Source organism: Carlito syrichta, unplaced genomic scaffold, assembly GCF_000164805.1.
Source record: "Carlito syrichta isolate Samal-C Ts95f unplaced genomic scaffold, Tarsius_syrichta-2.0.1 Scaffold304780, whole genome shotgun sequence".
NCBI lineage: Eukaryota > Metazoa > Chordata > Mammalia > Primates > Tarsiidae > Carlito > Carlito syrichta.
In genome coordinates, this window is record NW_007248876.1 from 393431 (window position 1) to 407250 (window position 13820).

At 33.9% G+C, this 13820-nt stretch overlaps 1 pseudogene; it reads right to left on the reverse strand.

Annotated features, from left to right (window-relative positions):
- LOC103263276 overlaps positions 1–13820 on the reverse strand; it is a 101396-nt pseudogene that overhangs the window by 58231 nt on the left and 29345 nt on the right.

The following is a 13820-nucleotide window of genomic DNA, read 5'->3' on the forward strand; positions in this document are numbered from 1 at the left end:
CCCCTCCCCCCCCCAACGGCGCGGGATTACAGGCTGGGCCTCCGAGCCCGGCTGTGATTTTTCTTTCTTTCTTTTTTTTTTTTTTATCAGTATTTTTTATTATGGTTTTGTGGGGTACAGTTAAGGGTTAGGTGTACAATTACGTTTCATTCAGGCACCCTGTTGATAAGAGGTGTTTTCCCATCCCCCGACAGATATTTGCTACTGTTAATCCCATCCCCCTCCCCCTCATAGTTTCCCAGTACCGTCAGTCATTTTCTTATAGTATTACATTGGTTGTTCAAGGTCCATTATATGAATGAGAACATGTGATATTCGGATCTTTGTTTCTGTGAGAGGTCACTCAGTATTATAGACTCTAGTTCCATCCAGGTTGCTGCGAAATTCATGATTTTGTTCTTTTTCATGGCTGTGTAATATTCCATCGTGTATATGTACCACATTTTTTTAATCCAATCAAAGAAATTAGCTAATGTTTGGAGCCTGCTTCTTTTAGTTGAACCAGCACCAATTCAAGTTACATATTGTAGTACTGCATATGGAGTAAGGCGGGGTTGACTAAGAGTTACCATACTTGAAGAGATTCCAAAGATACTCTAATTTAGACAACTACTTAGGTAGGACAGTAGCCATCTCAATGATGTTATCAGCAATCTTGTATAACAACAAAATTATAGTCAGTAGTTTCTCATTTTTATTCCTTTATTATATTGTTTAATCTCCTTGGCAACCAAGTAGTTTTTTTGTTTGTTTGTTTTTTGCTTTGTACACTACAACTTCAATTTAAATTTGTTTCCTCTCTTCTTTATCATGTGTCAAAATAGGGAAAAATAATGGAGGAAAAAATATCTATGGATTTTGCAGTCTATCAAATTCAATGATCTATCACAGAAACAAATAACTGAATACCACATGTTGTCACTCATAAGTGGAGTCTGAACACCTATCATAATACTGCAAGAAAGGGATTGACAGTGGCAGGGCACTGCTGGGGGAGGGGAAGAGAGCACATAAAATCAGTAGGGGTGCCTGACCCTAATCTAGGCGGGGTGAGGGCCGGTGAGAGGCCCTAGAACCCTGTCTGTACCTAGACCACTTATGTATCCAATCCTGACTTGTACCTCACATCTTAAAAAAAATCTAGGTTTTCCAGGATCTTAACCAATTCAGGATCAGGTTTTTTGTTTTGTTTTGTGCGTGTGTATATAAAATATATTATCTTCCATATAATCATTGCAAATATAATATATTCTCTCCAACCAGGAAAATTGTCTCAAAAGTTTTTAGTTGAACACTTTTCATTAGAATTATTCTTCTCTTGTCCAGAGCATTGATGTGGTAGGTGCATACTCATATGGTAACAGCTACATAAGGGAAGGAATCCATATTTATTGTGTCCACCACCCTATGCCCAGGATATAGAATCATGTATGACAAATAGAATATGCTCAATAAATATCTGTTGAATAAATAATGCATGACTCACTGCAATATGACTTTCTCCTCCACTTCACAGAAACCGCTCCTGCTGTTTGTTACCATTTATCTGATTGCTAAATTTAATGAACATTTTTTAAAAATCTCATCTAACTGGATAATGCAGTTTTATTTCACAATGTTGGTTTGTTTTCTTTTCCTTAAAACTTTATATTTGATAGCAGTCTTGAACATTTTACTTGTACATATTTAACTGTACTTTCTCTATGCATTCCACAGACTCCCCTTTCTTTCTCTACCTTCTAAATGTAGATATTTTGAAGGTTTTTATATGACTTTTTCCCTGATTTTACACTTTCTCCTTGGGTTAAGTGATTTGTACTTTGTTATTTAAGTGATTTATACTTTGTTATCTATCACTTATATGATGATTGCAAAATTTATATGTCTATCCCATATTTCTGTTACTTGAGCTTCATGTTCCATTATCTAACTCTTGCTACATATCTCTGTCTCACGAGCACTTCAACATATCTAAAATTGACACATCATTTTCCGTTCAAATGAGCTTTTCATTCAATATTTTCTATTTCACTTGGAGACATCATTTTCTATTTATTTATTCAATCCAGAATTTTTATTTTACTTCTTCTTTGTTAAATGTCACGATTAATCAATTGCTAGGTCCTCCTGATTGATATAAATATTTATTGAATCCGTTTCTTTCTTTCTACTCCAACTACCCCTCTTCTAGTTAAGACTCTTGCTATCTCTTATCTGTATTAAATGACTTCATTTATTTAGTCACTCACCACTTTACTCAACAATTATTTTCATTACCTTTATTTTTATCCCATTCAAATTAATCTACTGTACAGCTACTAGAAAGCTCTGTCTAAAACAGAAATCTGATGATTCCACACCTCAGCTTAAAACCCTTTAATGGTTCCCCATCATTTGTAGTATAAGATTCAAGCTCCTTAACATTGTCGTATAAAGGCTCTTCCTATTTTTAAAGCCTTATCTATAGAATACAGCATCAATCAATAATTTTATCTTCAAGACCATATGATGCTGCTTATCATCTTTGTAGCCATGCTTTAGGCTTTTACTCAACTTGGAATTCCATCTTTCCTGAAACCCCAGTAATTCCTGTTGTTTATTTAAGACTTGACTCAGATGTCAATCAAAGGAACCTTTTCTTAGTCAACCCCACTGCCTCCTGTGTAACTATGTCATTCTTTGTACTGACAGATTGTATTTTTACTTTTTTGTTAGCATTTCTTACTCTTATTTAACTGTTTGAAGGCAGGGACTGTATTAATCTTTTGTCTTCTGGACTTGTCATAGTACCTGGCACCTAGTAGGTATGTCAGAGTTATTTATTTCATTCAATTAATTTTAATTTTATGTATATCTTTATCAAAGCTATACATCTTTGAGTAGTGAGTCCCTATATTTCTACCAAGGGATCAAAAGCTCTGAGTCACTGCGAGTTTGACATGTTTTTACTTGCAACAATTGAGTATAGTTTAAATAAAATGCTGTATACAAATATGTTTTAAAAATCACAATTACTCAGAAGTGTTACTGAATTAAGTTATTCTATAGTTGTTTAGTGACACTGAACATGACAACTACTGTAATCTTTAGTGTTTAAAAGTAGGTCCCAATACTCAAAAAGTGTGGGGACCATGGAAATAAGGAACTTATTTATTCTGTTATCCTTGAAAAAAAAAGCAACACGAGTTACAGGTACTAGTGAATAGGAACAGTTAAATATTACGGCTATGCAATTTCAACCAGTGATTCTTGAGCCACTGGTTTTTGGCCAGACCTTTCACTAGATGCTATCAAGAGAACTCAGAGATATAAAAAAATATATGGACTTACTTTTGTACGCACACATATTGGTGATTTTACTTCAGCTATGTAAAACAGGTACAAGTGATTTTGGGGCTTGGGTTATTTGAATAGTGTCCTACTTTATCTGAATTCTATTTCGCTTTGTGTTAGACACATTTTAATCAAGAAGTTTGAGCTGAAGTTTTTCATGGACATGACTTGAAGAGTGACCCTTCATCCTGTTAATTTATATTGATTAGAGCTACCTTATATGACACTCCATGATTTTGGAAATATTTCTTATACCAGTTTCTAGCTGCAGCCGACTCTGATACTTCACACAGACTTCCTTTAATAGGCAGGTGCACCTATCAACCATTATAAGTGTTGAGCTGACTACTTATCCAGAGAACTGCCCTTGGCTGATGGATGCCTTCTTTCTTTAAGAAAGTAAGATGTAGTTCATAGCTACCAGTTCACTGAATAGCCAATGGGTTTTGAGACATGTGAAAGTAAGACATCTTTTTTCCAAATAAACTATTTTCCATTTCCATTACTAAAGAGAAAGACTTGGTAAATATCACTTCAATCTCAAAGGGATTGAGATTTATAAAGGTAAGTCAGTATGCCAGGGGGAATTTTTATCCTATCTACTTCTGTCCAATGTGGATTCAGAAATTAAATCATTCTAATTTTATGGTGTGTTTAACAAATAAATTTAGGTAATGATTAGGTTATTGGTTCATATGAAAACAAATTCACCATGTGGCTAATCATGACAGTCTACATATTACAAAAAAAAAAAACTTGACACTTTTAACTGTTCAACTCTTATTTTAAAAGCCAGGAAGAAAATGAAAACAGGTAAAGTGCTAAAATGCAGTGGCTCAGTCTACTGTTCTAGATGAATTAGTCTCAGTTCCTTATAATTCTCTAGGAATTCAGTAAGAATTCATAAATTAAAATAAGAGAAAAAGATAACTCTTATAAAGATGGCTATTAATTTCAGAAGAATAGCAAGCTACTCAGTTTTGATTCTTGGTGAATAAAACTGGTTGGTATATAACTGACCCTAGCTCCCATCAAGTAGCAGCCTTGCATCAAAGGTCCTAAATAAAGAATGCAGAGTTTCACGGTTGGAGATTGCAACCAAGCATCTTCTTGAGAAATAGGTATTGCTTTGAGGTCAGCCTCTATCCTCAAGGTGAAAGAAGCTACAGTGACAAATATGTGCCTATTGTTCTTATTTGGTGCAAGAAATTTAAGTTTGTTATTTAGACATATGTATTGTGGTAACAATTTAACAAATAAATTGAAGCATGCTCTAAGAATATTGCCTATGTTTGCTTCCTAAAATTTTAAGAAATAATTCTACTTTGAATATGCTATCAGTAGTCATAGAAATATCTTAGCTAATTATATACTGTTATATCTTTAAATCAATTATTTTTAAGTACAAAAAATGAGAATAAATTAGACTTATTATTATTTGCTTTTGTGACATTTTATTTTCCTGGTATAAAATAATACATGGTCAGAATATGTTTTATGTTTTAATGTCCTTTTTTCCTGTTTTTGTTATTTTTAATTTTTATGAATACAAAATGGCTGTATATATTTATGGGAAACGTGATATGTTGATACAAGCATACAATTTATAATGATTAAATCAGGTTAGGGCAATGGGGATATTCATCACCTTAAACATTTATTATTTCTTTGTATTATCAATATTCTCATTCTACTTTTCTGGTTATTTTGAAACATACATTGAATTATTGTTAGCTGTAGTTGCCCAATTGTGCTAAACACTACACCTTATTCTATCTGTATAACTGTATTTTTGTACCAATTTACTAACTCTTCTCTGCCCCTCCTCCACTAGTCTTCCCAGCATCTAAGCATCATTCCACTATTTTTATGAGATCAGTTTTTTTAGCTCCCACATGTAAGAACTTGGAATATTTGTTTCACTTAGCATAATGTCCTCCAGTTCCATCCATGTTATTGAAAGTAACAGGATTTCATTCTTTTCGATGGTTGACTATCTGCTGATGGACATATGGGTTAGTTCCATATATTGGCTATTGTGAATAGTGCTGCATTAAACATGGGAGTGCAGATACTCTTTGATGTACTGATTTCCTTTTTGGATATCTACTCAGCAGTGGGAGTACTGGATCACATGGTCATTCTACTTTTAGTTTTTTGAGGAACCTCCATACCGTATACCATAGTAATTGTACACACTTACATTTCCACCAATAGTGTACAAGTGTTCCCCTTTCTCCACATTCTCACCGGCATCTATTATTTTTTTGACTTTTTGATAAAACCATTTTAACTGAAAAGAGATGATATCTCACTGTGGTTTTGATTTGCATTTCTCTGATGAATAGAGATGTTAATCATTTTTTCTTACACCTTTTGGCCTTTAGTATGTCTTCTTTTGAGAAATGTCCGTTCATAACTATTGCCATTTTTTAAATCAAATTATTTGTATTTCTACTGTTGGTTTATTTGAGTTCTTCATATATTCTGGTTATCAATCTGTCATTAGTTGAATAGTTTCCACATATTTTCTACCATTCTTTAGATTATGTCTTCACTTCTTTGGTTGTTTCCCTTGCTGTGCAGAAGCTTTTTAACTTGATATGATCCCATTTTTTCATTTTTGTTTTGGTTGTCTGCGCTTTTGAGGCAACCAAATCAATGTCCTGGAGCGTTTCCCCAATGTGTTCTTCTAGTTGTTTCATAGTTTCCGGTCTCAGATTTAAATCTTTAATCCATTTTGATTTGATTTTTGTGTGTGGTGAAAAATAGAGGTCTATTTCCATTCTTCTGCATATAGACATTCAGTTTTCCCAGCAACATTTATTGAAGAAACTGTCCTTTTCTCAGTGTATATTGCTGTTACCTTTGCTGAAAATGAATTAACTTTGTAAATACGTGAATTCATTTCTCAGCTCTCTATTGTATTCCATTTGTCTATATATTAATTTTCATGCCAGTACCACACTGTTTTGGATGCTATAGCTTTATAAAAGTGTAACTTGAAGTTACTCTGTTACATCTAGGTTTGTTATTTTTGCTCAGGATTGCCTTGGTTATTCTGTGTGTGAGGGTGTGTGTGTGTGTGTGTGTGTGTGTGTGTGTGTGTGTGTGCGCGCGTGTGGTTCCATACAAATATTAGGATTTTTTATTTCTTTAAATAATATAATGGGTACTATGATAGGTATTGCACTGAAATCTATAGCTGGCCTTGGGTAGTATGAACATTTTAAACAATACTGATTCTTTCAATCCATAAACATGGAATATTTTTCCTTTTTGCGTATGTCTTATTTAATTTCTTTCATCAGTATGTTGCAGTTTTTATTGTTGAGATCTTTCAACTTTTTTAGTTATATTTATTCCTAGGTATTGTATTTTATTTGTAGCTATTGTAAGTGGGATTGATTTCTTTTTTTTTTCTTCTACATTGTTTGCTGTTGGCATATAGAAATGCTACTGCTTTTTTATGCTGATTTTGTGTCCTGCAACTTTACTGAATTTGTTTAACAGTTCCAATCTTTTTTTTTGTAAAATATTTAGATTTTTTTCTTATATTTTTTCTTACATTTTTAAAAATATCAGACCATATCATCTGCAAACAAGGGCAATTTTACATCTGCCTTTCCATTTTGGATGCCCTCTAATTTATTTATTTTGTGCAACTGCTCTGGCTAAGACTTCCAGTACTATGTTGAATAAAAGTGGTGAATGTGGACTTCCTTGTCTTGTTCTATATCTTAGGGAAAAGGCTTTTAGTTTTTCCCCATTCAGTATGACACTAGTTGTGGATTTGTTTTATATGGCCTTTATTGTATGAAGGTGTGTTTATTCTATGCCTAGCTTCTTGTGAGTTTTATCATGAAGGGAAATAAATAAATGCAATTGAATTTCATTGAATGAATTTTTTAACATCTATTGAAATGATCATAGGGTTTAGTTCTACATTCTTTTGATACAATTATCAATTTCATTGATTGGCATATGTTAAACTATACTTGAAACTTACTTGATCATTCTGATTGTTTTTTTAATGTGTTCTAGGTTTTCCAATTTATTGGCTTATAGTTGTTCATAATAGTTTATTATGGTCCTCAGAATTTCTGTGGTATCAGTTGTAATGTCTACTTTTTCATTTCTGATTTTAGTTATTTGAGTCTTTTCTCTTTGTTTATTAGTCTATCTAAAGGTTTGTCTTTTTTTTTTGAGTTGGAGTCTCACTCTATCACCCAGACTGGAGTGCAGTGGCCGCTCCTGGCCACTGCAGCCTCGACCTGCTGGGCTCCGGCGATCCTTCCGCCTCAGCCTTCTGAGTAGCCGGAATTACAGGCACGTGCTACCACGCCCGGCTAATTTTTTTTTTTTTTTGATTTATTGTAACGATGAGGTCTCGCCTGCCCAGGCGGGTCTCGAACCCGCGGGCTTAGGCTATCCACTCACCTCAGCCTCCCAAAGGCGCGGGATTACAGGCTGAGCCACCGAGCCTGGCATAAAGGTTTGTCAATTTTATCTTTTTAAAAACTTTATTTTATTGATCTTTTATATATTATTATTTCAGTCTAAATTGTATTTCTGCTTAAATATTTATTTTTTACTTTTCTCTAATTTGGGGTCTAGTTTGTTCTTGCTTTTCTAGTTCTTTAAGGTGTATCATTAAATTGTTTTTGAAATTTTTTTCACTTTTTAAATGTGTATTTGAAGTTTTTCTTTTTTATGGTGTTTTATTGCTATAAGCTTGCTTCTTAGTACTGTTTTTGCTGTACCCCATAGGTATTGTTATGTTATGTTTTCATTTGTTTCAAGCAATTTAAATTTTTTTTTCTTAATTTCTTCATTGATCCAGTGGTCATTCAGGAGCATATTGTTTAATTTTCATGTGTGTGTATAGTTTCCAAAGGCGTCCTTATTATTGATTTCTAGTTTTATTCCATTGTGATCAGAAAAGATAGTTGATATGATTTCAAATTTTTTGAGACTTGTTTTGTTATTTAACATAGTTTATCTTTGAGAATGTTCCACATGCTGAGGAGAGTAATAAGTATTCTGCAACTGTTGGAGGAAATGTTCTATAGATGTCTATTAAGTCTATTTGGTGTATGGTGTAGATTAAGACCGATGTTTCATTGATTGTTCCATATAGATAACATGTCCAATGCTGAAAGTGGGGTGTTGAAGTCCCCAATTATTATTGTTTTGGGACCTCTCTCTCTCTTTAGCTCTAGTAATATTTGCTTAATTGGTTTGGTTGCTCCAGTCTGGGTGCATATATATTTACAATTGGCATGTGCTCTTGCTGAATTGATCCTTTTATCAGTATATAGTGACCTTCTTGGTCTCTTTTTATGGTTTCTGTTTTGAAATCTTATTTTATCTTATATAAATATAGCCACTCATGCTTTTTTCTGGTTTCTACTTGCATGGATTATCTTTTTTCATCCTTTGATTTTCAAAGAATAAACTTTATAAGTGAAGTGAATTTCTTATAGTCAGCATACTGTTGAGTCAATTTTTTTTTCTTTTACATGCCTCTTCATTGGAGAACTTAGTTTACTTGCATTCAATGTTTTTGATAGGTAAGGACTTACTACTGCCGTTTTGTTATTTGCTTTCTGTTGTTTTATTGGTCCTTTCTTTATTTTTTCCTGTCTCCTTTTGTGTGTAACTGATATTCTTTGGTAATATGTTTTAATTTCTTATTTTTTACATTTTTCAAATCTCTTGTAGGTTTTTGCTTTGTTGTTACCATGAGCTGTGCAAATAACACAACCAATTGTTTTAAACTGATAACAACTGAACTGTAATCACAAAGGAAATAAAACAAGCAAAAAGAAAATGAATAAACTCTACACTTTTACTCCATCCCCCTTGCGCTTGACTTTTTGTTGTCTTTATTTATCTTTTTATATTGCCTATTGCTTAACAACTTGTAGTTATTATTTTGATAGATTTGTTGTTTAGTCTTCCTACAAAAGGTATGAATGGTTTATACACCATAATTCCAATCTTATTTTGTATTTGTTCATGTAATTACTTTTACCAATGAGTTTTATATCTTCAGATGATATTTTGTTGCTCATTAGCATCCTCTTCTTTTAGGTTGAAGTTTTCTGTACTCTTCCCGTTTCTTTCCTCAAGTGGAAGGAGCCTTCCCCCCACCCTTTCATATACACTGCACTGTCTGGAGTTGAGAGGGGTGATGCAGGTACTCACTCCAGTGGCTGCTGCAGTGTCTGTGGTACTGGGTTTCACTCCAAGTCCACAACCTCTGAGAGCAGCACAGTACCAGGGCTTGCCCAAGTACTGCAGTCACTGTGGCCTTACTGTTGCTCAGATTTACTTGAGGCACCAGGCCTCTTTAGTCAGCCTGTGATAAAGCTGACCAGGACTCAGGGTTCCTCCCACTGAGGCGGATGATTCCCTTCTGTCCCAGGGTTGATCTAAATGCTCCTCTCTTAAGTGCAGATGAAATTCTGCCCAGTGTTGTATACTGCTGTGACAGAGTGGTAGTGAGTTTCAATGCAGTGCAAAGTCCTACACACTTTGCTCTCCCTCCCTCAAGCACATATATTATCTCTCTGTGCTGTGATACCTTGGATTGAGGGAGGGGTGGTGTAAACAATGCAAGACTGTCCTTCCTACCCTCTTTGATGTCCTTTTTTTAATTACTATGTTGAAACCAGGTACTGTGATCACTCGCCTATTTTATAGGTTTTGTTGTTGTTGTTTCTTTTTTGGTTCTTATGAAGGTGCTTTCTTTCATGGATAGTTATTCAAATCGGTGTTCCCATGAGAGGACTATTGCTGGAGGGTTCTATTTGGCCCTCTTGTTCCTCCTATTTCCCCAATTTTTCTGCATGTCAAAACTAAATATTAGCAAGAATATGTTAAGTTTTCAATGAGATTGAATAAGGTAACTCTTTATTAACTATCATAACTAGAAACTAATTTTTATCAATAATTTGGTTTATTTCACTATCTAAGTAGAGTTGAGTGGCTTACTCTATAATAGCATAAAATACTTTTATCCTTAGATTTTTTTTCTCCAGGTAAAAGTATTTATGTCAAATAAGCTCTGAAAATTGGCCTACTATCTTTATTATAAAGTTTATTACATAATCCATCCCAGATGTTTGACCTTAAGCCATTTAATCTTTCTGAATCTCATTTTAACTGATGCAAATAGAAAGGATTGCATATTTTTGTATACATATGCACACCTGATTACACACTTACATATAAAAAGTTAATACTTATAAACCACTTAATGTGTTCCAGGCACTATCCTAAGGACTTCATGTATAACTAATATAATCTTCAAAATGTCAGAATTATAGATATTATCCTCCTCATTTTGCAGATATTGAAATGCTTTCAGAGGGATGCAAAAGAGCTATCTTAAGGCTAGAGTCTGAAAGTAAGCCCCGTTAGGCTTTATAGCCTCACCCCATATTCACCATTATGTTATATTGTTTCTTCAATGTTTGTTAACTTCACATTTTAAATTTCCATTTGTCATGTGTTTCTTCCTTTCCCTTCACTCTCTTCTTACTCTTTTTAGTCCTTTCTGCCATAGGACTTGCTTTTTGCCTTGTATCTGTAGTGCCATACCCCTTTCTCTCATTTGATTTGGGTTCCTAATGTCACAAGACATTGGTTCAAAATTCCCATTTTCTAGGACGTATTCCCTGATAAACACTACTTTACTCTAAACACTCTTAGGATTTATTTATACACTGTTTTAGTACTGTATCACTTGGTTTATTTTTTGTTGCTTTTAAGTTGGATTTACATCATTGCCAGGTGTGATTTTTGCCTCATTTGCAATTCATGTACTTTGCTTTCATAAATATGAAACAAAATTCAGTCTAATTGTGATTTAAGTTCATGGGAAACTTACTAAAGAAACAGAGAAGGAAGGCGACTCAAATATCATTAAGCCAGTAATTCATCTGTTTTACAATTTTGTTTTGCTTAAAGAAAGACAAACTATATATTTATTTGTACCATATTTTGACCAGTTATGTAAAGAGCATTTGACTTTAATTCATGATAATTTTTTTCTGTAATACATGTTGTGCTTTTAGTTCGTTTTATTTATTTCATATATTTTGAGGGAAAGGAGTGGTCTATTTTCCTCACAAATCATTGGTCCTAGAAAATGGGATGAGTACATAGAGTAATAGTTCTCACCTTTGACTTGCACATTAAATCACCTAGGAGCTTTAGCACTCTCAGTGACTAGGCCAATTTCATCAGGATTTTTTTAGTGTGACCTAAGCATTCGTGTATTTGAAAGATCCTCAGATTGCAGCAGATGCTCAATGAAAGCTGGTAGGAAAGGTAACATGCATGAAAAGAATAGATGATTATAAGGAAAAGAGCATGGGTACCTGTGTTTTCATGTACCTGTGTTAAATCACTGGTTTCTCACTAATGAAATGTTATTTTAGCCACGTTACTTTTCTGGTTATTGGTTTGTGCATTGTAAAATGGGAGTTATATCTACTTCGTGGGGTTGCTGTGGGATAAATAAAATAGTTTGTATAAAACACTTAGAATGATGACTGTGTGTAATAGATGCTCAATACTAAGTTCCTTTTAATAGATGGATATTCACTTCGTGTAAAAAAATGAAGTTAGTACTGTCACAATGCTGGCATGAATGCCATCATTTTAATGTGTAACAAAATACAAACTGGAAGTAGACTAAGGACAGGATTCCCCCTTAGGTCATAGTTAAATCATAGCTGACTGAATATCATTGAATTGCCTTGCAATCAATTTGGTTGATATATGATTTTATTTTACATATCTGCTAATATATAATCTCTTATCTAAAGGCTAAATTTATTGCTGTTTTAAAATAGAAGATATTTGCTTAAATCCAAGGTAAATTGCTTTCCTTGATACATTATAAAAGTCAGGTCTTGACGTTTATTTTTCTGTATCTGGTGGGGGCCATACCTTCTGATCTTAGTGTCTTCATTTTAGGCTATAGAACTTGTAAAGTCTCACATAACAACAACAGCAACAACAGCAAAAAAAAAACCCTGGAAAATATCTGCATATAATTGTTTTGTGGAAACTTAAATTCTTATCTTTTATTCCCATTACCTTACCCTTTCTGTTTGAAACTTTTTCCCATTTTATTCTCCAATTTTCTGTCCTCTTTATTCTTATTTTGAATCACCCTTTAAACAAATTACATTATTGGATGATGGGAAGATAGTTATAGACTAAAGGTCCCCATCAGGTACAAAGTTAGCTATGCAGAAATATTTAAGTGGCAGTCATTCACCATACTAGTTCAAGGAGAGTTTTGTTGTTGTGGGATTTTTTGTTTTGCTTATGAAAAACGTGAAGGAATTCATTTAATTTTTAATTGCATTACTATACAGTGATAATGCAAAAGACCTAAGTTTTATTCTTATTTAGAGTCCTATTTTTTTCTAGAGAAACTATTACTAAATACTGAATATTTATAGAGAAGCTGGATAGTTTCTGCTAGAGATGAAAGTTTACATTTCTGTTGGTTAGTATAATAGGTAGGGGACCAGAAATTCCTGGATCTTGCCATACTGCTCACCGCCTCTACCTGCACCTGCAGGATTTCTCTACAAATAAAGCAGAATGGAAACTAAAATTTTAAAATATTAGTAGCTGTCTGAGCATCCAGTACCCTAATGAAGGGCTGTGCTGCATTCTATGCTATAGTATGGGACTTAGGGTGTAGATATTGGGGTGATGCATGGTGACTCCTCTTTACCCTTGGATTAAAATCTTTGGTCTGGTACTCTCAAATAAAAATATTTGGATCAGTATCTCTTATGGATAGGGCTAGGTGAAAACAAAAAAGAGAAAAATGAAATAAATGACAGGATGTGTAGAGCAGGCCTGTGATTTAACTTAACTGACTGAATATGAAAGAAGTAGCAAGGAAGAGAGAAGAGACCTGTTTAGCCATCTTAAAAAGGCAGGCCTGATCTAGGTTTGAGACAGGAAGCCCTAGGTAGAGGACTCAAAACTAGGGCTTTTGTTTTGCATTAACTTCAGGGGCCTCCATTTACAGTTTAGTCTATGCTAATTGCATTCCTCGGAGTTAAGCAATTCATTGCCTGTATGGGTTGGCATTTACAAAACTGATATACTTTTTTTCTAATTTGTTGACCCTCCACCCACTAATACCTGGCACAGTTGAGGTCCTGTACTCTGAACTTTTTAAATTAGAGAGTGACCAGAATCAGGCTTAACATGGGAAGAGCAAGTTGGAGTCCTTTCTTCCTATAGTTTCTAACCTTAAGAGATACATGGAAATGTCACTCATAGTACAGTTAAATAAGATAATTTACCAGGAACTATGAAACTAAAAATCAAGAAAGTGAAAGCATTATAGCTCTGAATCTGATGATGAGTGTTTTAGATGTTTTAAATGTATAATTAATTGGTTATTTGTATGCAGAGATAAAGGCATTAAAGTTGTTTGCTTC